At 40.0% G+C, this 8,990-nt stretch overlaps 1 long non-coding RNA gene across 2 annotated transcripts in view; it reads right to left on the bottom strand.

Moving 5' to 3' along the window:
* Nucleotides 1–7,963: 7,963 nt before the first annotated feature.
* Nucleotides 7,964–8,990, bottom strand: part of LOC139540065 (uncharacterized) — a 29,105-nt gene continuing 28,078 nt past the window's right edge. For both annotated transcript variants that reach the window (XR_011668074.1, XR_011668073.1), the window contains exon 6: nt 7,964–8,780. This is a non-coding gene — a long non-coding RNA (uncharacterized lncRNA). The remainder of the gene's footprint in view (nt 8,781–8,990) is intronic.

The following is an 8,990-nucleotide window of genomic DNA, read 5'->3' on the forward strand; positions in this document are numbered from 1 at the left end:
CCTATATTCACCACCTCAAAAAGACAGCCAAAGGATGGTTGAATTTCCAATGTGTTATCACTATGCTTTCAACCATCTAAAAGCACAACCAAATCCAATGGAAAAACAATGTCTGGTTTTTGGTTCAGTTGTCACCCAAATGTCTATCACTGTGAATTGAACAATTTAAAAACACAGCACAGTTCAAATGGGAATACAATGTCAGGTATTTTTTTATATATATTTATATATAAGTGTGTGTGTTATTTACAGTGGTGTAAAGTACTTAAGTAGATTAAAAAACATGAGCTGGCGCACACCCAGAAAAATGTGTTTGTGTGGGGAAATAAACAATAAAAATAAAGAAAGTCGCACACTCCATATATAAAGTCCCAGTAATTTATTGGGTATTTGCCAACGTTTCAGCATCACTGTGCCTTCTTCAGGGTAAGTTTCTAAAATCCTCCAATGGAAGAGATACATAGATGATGTCTTTGTGCTCTGGGAAGGAAGTCAGCAGGAAATAAATGAATTCCAAACTCTACTAAACGAGAGCTCTGAATACCTCAAATTCACCATGCAAACTGATGAGAGAAAAATAAACTACCTGGACTTATGGATCATCAAAGAGAATGATGCAGTACACACAGACTTATACACAAAGCCCACAGACCGCAAAACCTCGCAATGTGTGAATAGTATGCATCCCCTTCCCCTCAAGAATGGTCTACCATACAGTCAGTTATGCAGGATTAAACAAATCTGTGGCCACCAGACAGATTTTGACAGCAATGCTAAAAAAAGGACAGATACATCGAAAATGAGAGGCTACAAGAATAAAACTCTTGATGCTGCAATGATGAAAATATCTCAAAAACCAAGAGAGGAATTACTTCAAACTCAACCAAAGAAGAAAAACAACACAACCATCTTTTGCACTAAGTACACCAAGGGTTCAGAGAAAATGAAAGCAATCCTGAAAAAGGACGGGCATATTCTGCAATCAGACAACAAAAAAATCGCACACCTCTTCAAGGAACCTCCACTGGTGGTCTATAAGCGCGGTCGCAATATTGTAGATAGCTTGGTGAGATCTGACAAGCCCCCTGAGCTCACTCAGACACTCTTGACACCTATCCCAAATGGGAACTACAAATGTGGCTCAGTGCAATAGCACTATAAAAACATCCTTCTTCAGACACCCACATACAGGTCGAAAAATCCCTGTTTGGGGTATCATCTCATGCAAGACCACGGGAGTAATCTATCTCATCACCTGTTCATGTGAAAAAGACTACAAAGGGAGGCTTACTGGATATCCTATCCAAAACCATTGACCCCTAGTGGTCTGAATATTAACTTTGATCTCAGGCCCTTCCTATGAACAATTCTTTATTTTATGAACAAGTCTTATAAATTGATATATTCTTTCTACAGCTTATTAGCATACACCTAATATGTTCCCTCTGTTGATGATGCTCATTATACATTGAGGTTGAACCAAATGATTACATGTAACAAATATGAAATTAAATACGAAACTTTTAAATATGTGAAATTGAATTAAACAATAATGTATGTGGATGCTAATATGATGTACTATATTCAATGATGTTTCTATATGATAACAATAGCCTAATATATTTAATATGCCATAAACTATTGTTTTTTTAAACAGTTTCACTAATTAATTCTAATTAACTTAATCATTATGACACACCCCTCACTATTGTCATTGGTTGCACTAATTGCACTGTTTGTCTACATAACTTGGTTCAAGTATTCATGACATTACCCTGAAGAAGGCAGTGATGCTGAAACGTTGGTAAATACCCAATAAATTACTGGGAGTTTATATATGGAGTGTGCAACTTTCTTTATTTTGATATAAAGTATTTAAATAAAAATACTGTATCTGTACTTTACTATTTGTGTTTTTTTACATATTTTACTTTTACTTAACAACATTCCTAAAGAATATGATGTACTTTTTACTCCATACATTTTCTCTGACACCCAAAAGTACTCATTACATTTTGAATGCTTAGCAGGACAGAAAATTATACAATTCCCACACGTATCAAGAGAACATCCCTGGTCATCCCTACTGCCTCTGATCTGGCGGACTCACTAATCACTAAACACAAATGCTTTGTTTTTAAATGATGTCTGAGTGTGACCCTGGCCATCTAATTTGCTTAATTTAAGTAATTTTAAGTTCATACTTTTACTTTTGATACTTAAGTATATTTTAGCAACTATCACTCCCACAACACTGCCGACAAAACCACACTGTGCTTCATTAAATAGCAGATCCAAATTATCTGGTTTGAAGTTGAAATTACATTAAAAGTACATGGTGCAAGTGATCAATGCCGTTCGAGATTCTACATAGACTACAGCAATTGTGAATATCTCCACAGATCTGCCACAACCTACAGTATGCATGCTATCTTGAACATGCACGCTTTATATGATTAACGTTACATACAAATAAATGTATAGTTACAGTAACCTCAAAATGTGTCTATGGATCTGTTACTTATTTTAAGGTTGAATAAATACTGTTACATTAGTTTGTAAGATAACCTTAACTTTAGGCTATTTACTGTATTACAAAAGTAATATTGAATTGTGTTTAGTTGACAACTCAACCAAATATCAACATTTAAAGGATATATTTACTGCTTGGATAGTTCAATCTAAGACACTGTCTTAATTACATTCTTTAACTCTTATTTTTGGTTGAGTTGGAGACGTGAAGCCAACATATAATTTATTCACTTGTTTTGTCGACAAATTAACAGGCTATTTATTGTATTTCAAAAGTGATATTGAAATGTGTTTGGTCGACAACATCAATTTAGGCATCAGGCATGTCACTTCCCCCATTGGCTGACGGCGCTAATACCGAATGGGACCAAAATATTGTGGGTTTAGCGTTGACTCAAAACGAATGCACGACAAGAAAACAAACACAACTACTACTATTATAGTATAGAAGTCAAAATACCTGTAGCTATGTTCTCGTTCTAAGAGGATGCTATAATAAATAGATAATTGAGATTTTCAGATTTATTTGAGTATTGGGAATTAATTTGCCGTGCATATATGCTGATAAGTTGAATATGAAACTAAAATTATGATTTTTTTTCAAAGGCGTCTGTGTGGCGTCAGCTGTGAACGTTCAACACAGATGTTCAATGAGCGATCGAGTTCTACTAAACTCACTAGGCCTACTCTCATTTTAATAAATTAAAAACAACTACTGTAATGAAAATAAAAGCCTGAATAATAACTGAATAATTACTGTCAAACTATTAATTTGATTAAATTGCTGAATTAGGCCTATTGTATTTAATTTGACATCCTATTCAAGTGGTTTTGACAAACTTTTATGATGTGGACGGCTGCTATGTCATAATGTACATGATGTCATAATGAAGCATTCTTTTGTTAAATAAGACATTCCATAGACAGGTCATTGACGCTCTTCCTGAACTGAGGTAGGACCTATAATTTAATGAAATAATCTCAAATACATTACTTTTATCTTATGAGAACTTTATTCAATCAATATCTGTCAGAAAAACTGTTATGTTTTGTGATTTATGACAACTAGATCTTGTGGTCTTGTGTTTCTGTGTTCAATAATATATTGTTGAAACTGTATAGTCAAATCCTACATGTGCAAATTATCTGAAAGTCCAAATTGAAGCTAGGGCTTAGTCTGAATCTTTCATTTTTATGAATTTATTTTGGCAGGAATTGGAATGTCCTTTGAAAGTGGAAAAACACTAATTTATAGTAACAGCTTTGATCAAAATCTATTGTAATTTATTCTATATTCTTATTCTCAAACATGCTTTTTGTTGCTGTTTGCTCCTCCACTGTGACTCTCACAGCCATGAAAGACAGAGCGAAGTCCAGGACTCGGACACAAGAGACCAGTCAGAACAGTTCTGAGAACAGCCTGACAGACATCCTCAGTGTCCGGAGTGCCAGTGATATTGTCCTACAGCCAATGCCACCAGGGAGAAAGAATAGCCGATCCAACTTCCACAACATAGATGTGACTAAAGAGAGGGCTGACATGGGAAGGCTTCCCAAGGCCACTCCACCCATCAGGCTCCCAATGCTCACTGTGACCTCTCTCACTGTGCCTCGTCTGCAGCTGGAGGGACAGATGGGTAGCAAGCGTCTGGGTCCGATCAAAACCAAAACCGGAGGGAGCACATTTACCTCCAGCAACAATCAGGAGCCAGAGGTTAAATCCAGCAGACCACAGACACCAGGAAGCATCCCTAAGAGGCCCAATGTATGCTCCACTGCAACAAAGGCAGTAGCTCCTTTATCTGGGATTCCATGCAGCCAGTCTGAGGTCAGGATCCAGGCCAATCCCCTACAGCGGTCTAACATCCAGGACCAAAGGCCCCGCTCTCCTCCTGCTCAGGCCAGACGGTCTCTGTCCGACGGCAGCCTCTTGCAGCCGCCATGTTCTCCTGTGGATGTCCTCCAGCCGGAGGTCCAGGCCAGCAGAAGCCTGGCTCGACCCAAGACCGGGATAGCTAGGATAACAAGACATACTGACGGCAGCACTCTGAGGTTCCCTAACCAGACCTTAGAGCTTATAAACTCCATGGGTAGGAGGGAGAGCACCAATTCTTTCCCTGTACTGCCAACCATTGCAGTGTCAGCCTCACCTGCCCAGATGGCCATCCCATTGCCTACCCCAATGGTCAGCCATGTGCCTGACCTTCTGGTGCCTACTCCATCTGCTTCTCCGGTTCCTTCCAGCCGAGTGCCTGCCCCACCTGCCTACCCAGTGCCAGCCCGGCCTGCCAACGCCAGATCACGGCGTGTGTCGAAGAGGATCCAGCTCTTACAGATCCGGTCTGCTATGCTGGACCAGCAGCTACAAGAACAACTGGGTGACAAACAAATCATATTACCCTCTGAGCCCCTGTCCTTCAGTAGCACTGAGGATATTCCTCTGTGGTCCACCTTTAATCTGCCACCCAGCTAATGTAGGCGGAGATGATGGCTGTCACCCCCTGCCCAGACCTACGCCCAGCCACACAGGTCGCACCGACCACACCGCTTTACTGACCAGTAGGAGAGCCATGCAGGCGGGCGAGAAGTGCCCCTTTGAAATCCTCTTGACCCCCTTGGCCCCACTGGCGGAACAGCCTCCTATCAAGCGGTGGCACATGCCCGCCTCCCGTGCCAAGGCCAAGCGGGAATGGAAGAATAGCCAACGAGGGCGCAGGAAGAGAGTGAAACCCATTCACTGGGATGTTAACTTTAAGTCTGGGCCTTTCTTCCATGTGTGTGTCTCTCCATCACTGCCCTCGATCTTGGAGGTGGATGAAGAGTCTCTTTCTGAAGAGATGGAGCAAAGCCAGTTGTAGTTGTAGGGGGTCGCACACACACACACACACCTTCATTTTACTTTATTACCTTTATTTAAATAGGCAAGTTAGTTAAGAACAAATTCTTATTTAGAATGACGGCCTACCACAGCCAAACCCTAACCCGGACGGCACTGGGCCAATTGTGCGCCGCCCTATGGGACCAGTGCCTTAGACGGCTGCGCCAATCGAGAGCCCTATTGAGACCTCATGGCCTACCATGGACCAGAGAGGATCAGCCAGCATCATCCCAGCGTCTGCTTTGCCTGCCATCCTAGTACCTCCACTGCCCTTTCAACCCCAAACCACAAAGGGAAGGTGACAGAATTGATTCAGCGCCCACCGATCCAGGCTGATGAGCAGCAGCAGATATTGTCAGAAGTACTGTTGGAACAGACTTTTCCTATGAGACCCAACAGGAGCCACAAGCTGTCAAAGTACTTTCATCCCTGGGGTGTGTAGCTTCTCGAAGAGTGTTCTCTTCCTGAAGACGGACTGCTTCAACCCCTTGGGAGTACCCAGAGTATCTAGTACGCTAGAGTGATGATAGAATATGTCCCTCAGTATCAACTAGAGATTAATATTAATCCACTTGTTATTCTAGTTAGGCAAATGTTAATTTATCCTCAGCATGTTCCAAAGAATTCTGTTTCTATAAAGTTTTAATGCAGTTGAAAATGATCTGTGGTGTGTGTTGTTGGTTTCTTGTGAGCTATGAAGTATACCCTTTTGGTAGAATGTTTATTTCTTCATTGGATTTGTTGACCAAGTTGGAGGTAAGTGCTGACCGGACTAAAATAAGTGAAGGTCCGATTGAAATTTGTATTACTGTAATCCGAAAGAGGCACATCTGACTCACACCTTAGTGCCATAATTCTTCACATTTTCAATGTGTAGCAACACTGACAAATTCTCAGGTGGAACTATTTGTATTACAGCATTGGAAATGAGGATCTGTCCAAACACAGTGTTTATGAAATGCGAGAACGCTGAAAAATCTTTTCTGACCAATAGGTTTCCTTGGCATGATTTTATTCTAACATTATCCATGTTTTTTTTTTGCAACCCTCAAAAAACAAATGTTGATCCCCATGTAATGACGTGATATTCCACAGGGGGGCACTAAAGGTCTGTAACGAAAGGAGGTTGAACACATTGTACCTTAAACACCATCTGAATTTACACACAGCCTCAACTATTTAAACGACAGAACATGTCATATCTGCTCTCAACCATTTCATTAATAGATGATGATCCCTTGGGTTTTTCACACTCCATCATAATAAATACTTTTTGACAACTTATGTATTGTTGTCTAAGGTTCATTCCGAAACGCATTCTCTCCACCAAAGCCCAAAGCTTACTAGCATTATAAATATATCACTCAAGTTTAAGAGGTGTTACCACATTTTTGTAAAGTTTTATATGGGGGCCAGTGCAAAGACTCACATTGCACTGTAAGATCAGTCATGCATCGTACCCAGTTTCTCTCTAGAAACATGCATGAGAAAGCTATGACTAAGCAGAGAGGTATGGATGTATCAATTGTTCTAGAACTGGTTCAAGAAAGAAGAGTGAGAGATAGAGCAAAGCATAGAAGGATGTTGGTTTACATATGAACACTTTCCATCATACTCTCAGGAAGGTTAGGTTAGTTAGGCTACATGTGATTGTGCGTCACCATAACTGAAACATTTTTTATTTTTTTATTTTTTTTATTTTTTTTACCGTTATTTTACCAGGTAAGTTGACTGAGAACACATTCTCATTTGCAGCAACGACCTGGGGAATAGTTACAGGGGAGAGGAGGGGGATGAATGAGCCAATTATAAACATGGCCTTCTTTCTTGCACGGTTTCACGTCATGGTTCAAGTATTTGCATAACTGGGAAACATTTGCATACATTTCAATTTCCCTGGCCGGCAGTGAAGGGGTTAATCAGCTGTGTGCTCTCAGTGTACGCTCACTAGCAGAATCTGTCTGCCACAGAGAATTAGCCTTAGCGCAGCAGCTATCACAAAGAGCGATGACAACCAGAGGTGTTTCCAGAGGCCAACAACACAGAGCAGGTTAGAGAAGCTTCAAACTTAACCACACACACACGCACGCACGCACACAGTCTTGTATTTGTAACCAATTTAGGACTCCTCACAAATACATACCTTTTGAGGACCATGCTTTCCAGACATCATAGAAGCACAGAAATTACACTCATGAGTTAGAAAAAAAATATGTATTATGAGGAAACCACGTAAAGTTGCTGACTCCTTGAAAAAAGTTAACTTGCAATTTTACCAACTACTTGAGACCGTACATTGCAAATCAAATCAAATTGCAAATGTTTATGCGAGTGTAGTGAAATGCTTGTAAGCTTCTAATTCCGACCGTTCAGTAATATCTAACAAGTAATCTAACAATTTCACGACAACTACCTTTTACACACAAGTGTAAAGGATTAATTAAGAATATGTACATATAAATATAAGGATGAGCGATGGCCGAACGGCATAGGCAAGATGCAGTAGATGGTATAGAGTACAGTACATACATATGAGATGAGTAATGTAGGCTATGTAAACATTATATAAAGTGGCATTGTTTAAGTGACTAGTGATACATTTATTACATCGAATTATTAACTATTAAAGTCGCTAGAGATTGAGTCTGTATGTTGGCAGCAGCCACTCAGTGCATTGCCATCAGCCATCGAGAGAACGCCTCCTATGAAATCTATAAAAGCTATCCAACTGCCTACGCTGTACCTAATGGAAGCGTAAAATAATTAACAGGTTTAAATTCTTGATATTTGACGCATTCATTCTATTTTATGGCTGAAAATATTCATGTAGAATGCTACAATGGTGCAACACGGATGGCAATTCAACAGCTGTAGTGTAGTTCTTCTGTAAAGTATTTAAACTGGAACCATTTCAGTAATGGATTCAATATATCCAAGTAACAGATTAATAGTTTAGATGTTTTTTTTTTTCTGTAACATTCAAAGTCAGCAGGCTTTGTATTCTTGAGACCTTAGTCACTCCAAAAGTGAACCACCCACCTGGAAAAACTACCCCGAACAGTGAGATAGAGGACATTCGTCATCTGTCTATGAGCTTAAGTCAAGCAAGTCCCATTAAATCCTCAGAAGTACACCAAGATAACCAGACGCATCTCATACACTTATTTTCTCTGATCTGCAACTATTCTGTTGTGTACATAGAACTTTACTGCTCTCCAGTACCTGTTTACTAGCGCTTGGGGAGAAGCAGCAATGCATTTCTCACAGTCTTGTTTTCCAGGCATTTATCCCATTCGGATGAAATTCATCAAGGAATCTTCAACTGCATCCACCTCTATTGTCGACCAATACCTTTTTGTTCCTTTGGCACCTTTGGAAAGAGATGGCATTATGAATGACTACATTAAATAAAGGATGACTACAATACAGTACTTGAACATCTCTCTGTATTAACTCTACAAGGTTACAGCTGTATCTGCAGAGAGTGTGTTGAGATTAAACTAACAATCCCAACGAAATAACTACAGAGATAAGGATGTGAGAGGAGAATGTGCAATGCTGACATCAAGGCATTGAGACC

Source organism: Salvelinus alpinus, chromosome 15 (assembly GCF_045679555.1).
Source record: "Salvelinus alpinus chromosome 15, SLU_Salpinus.1, whole genome shotgun sequence".
NCBI lineage: Eukaryota > Metazoa > Chordata > Actinopteri > Salmoniformes > Salmonidae > Salvelinus > Salvelinus alpinus.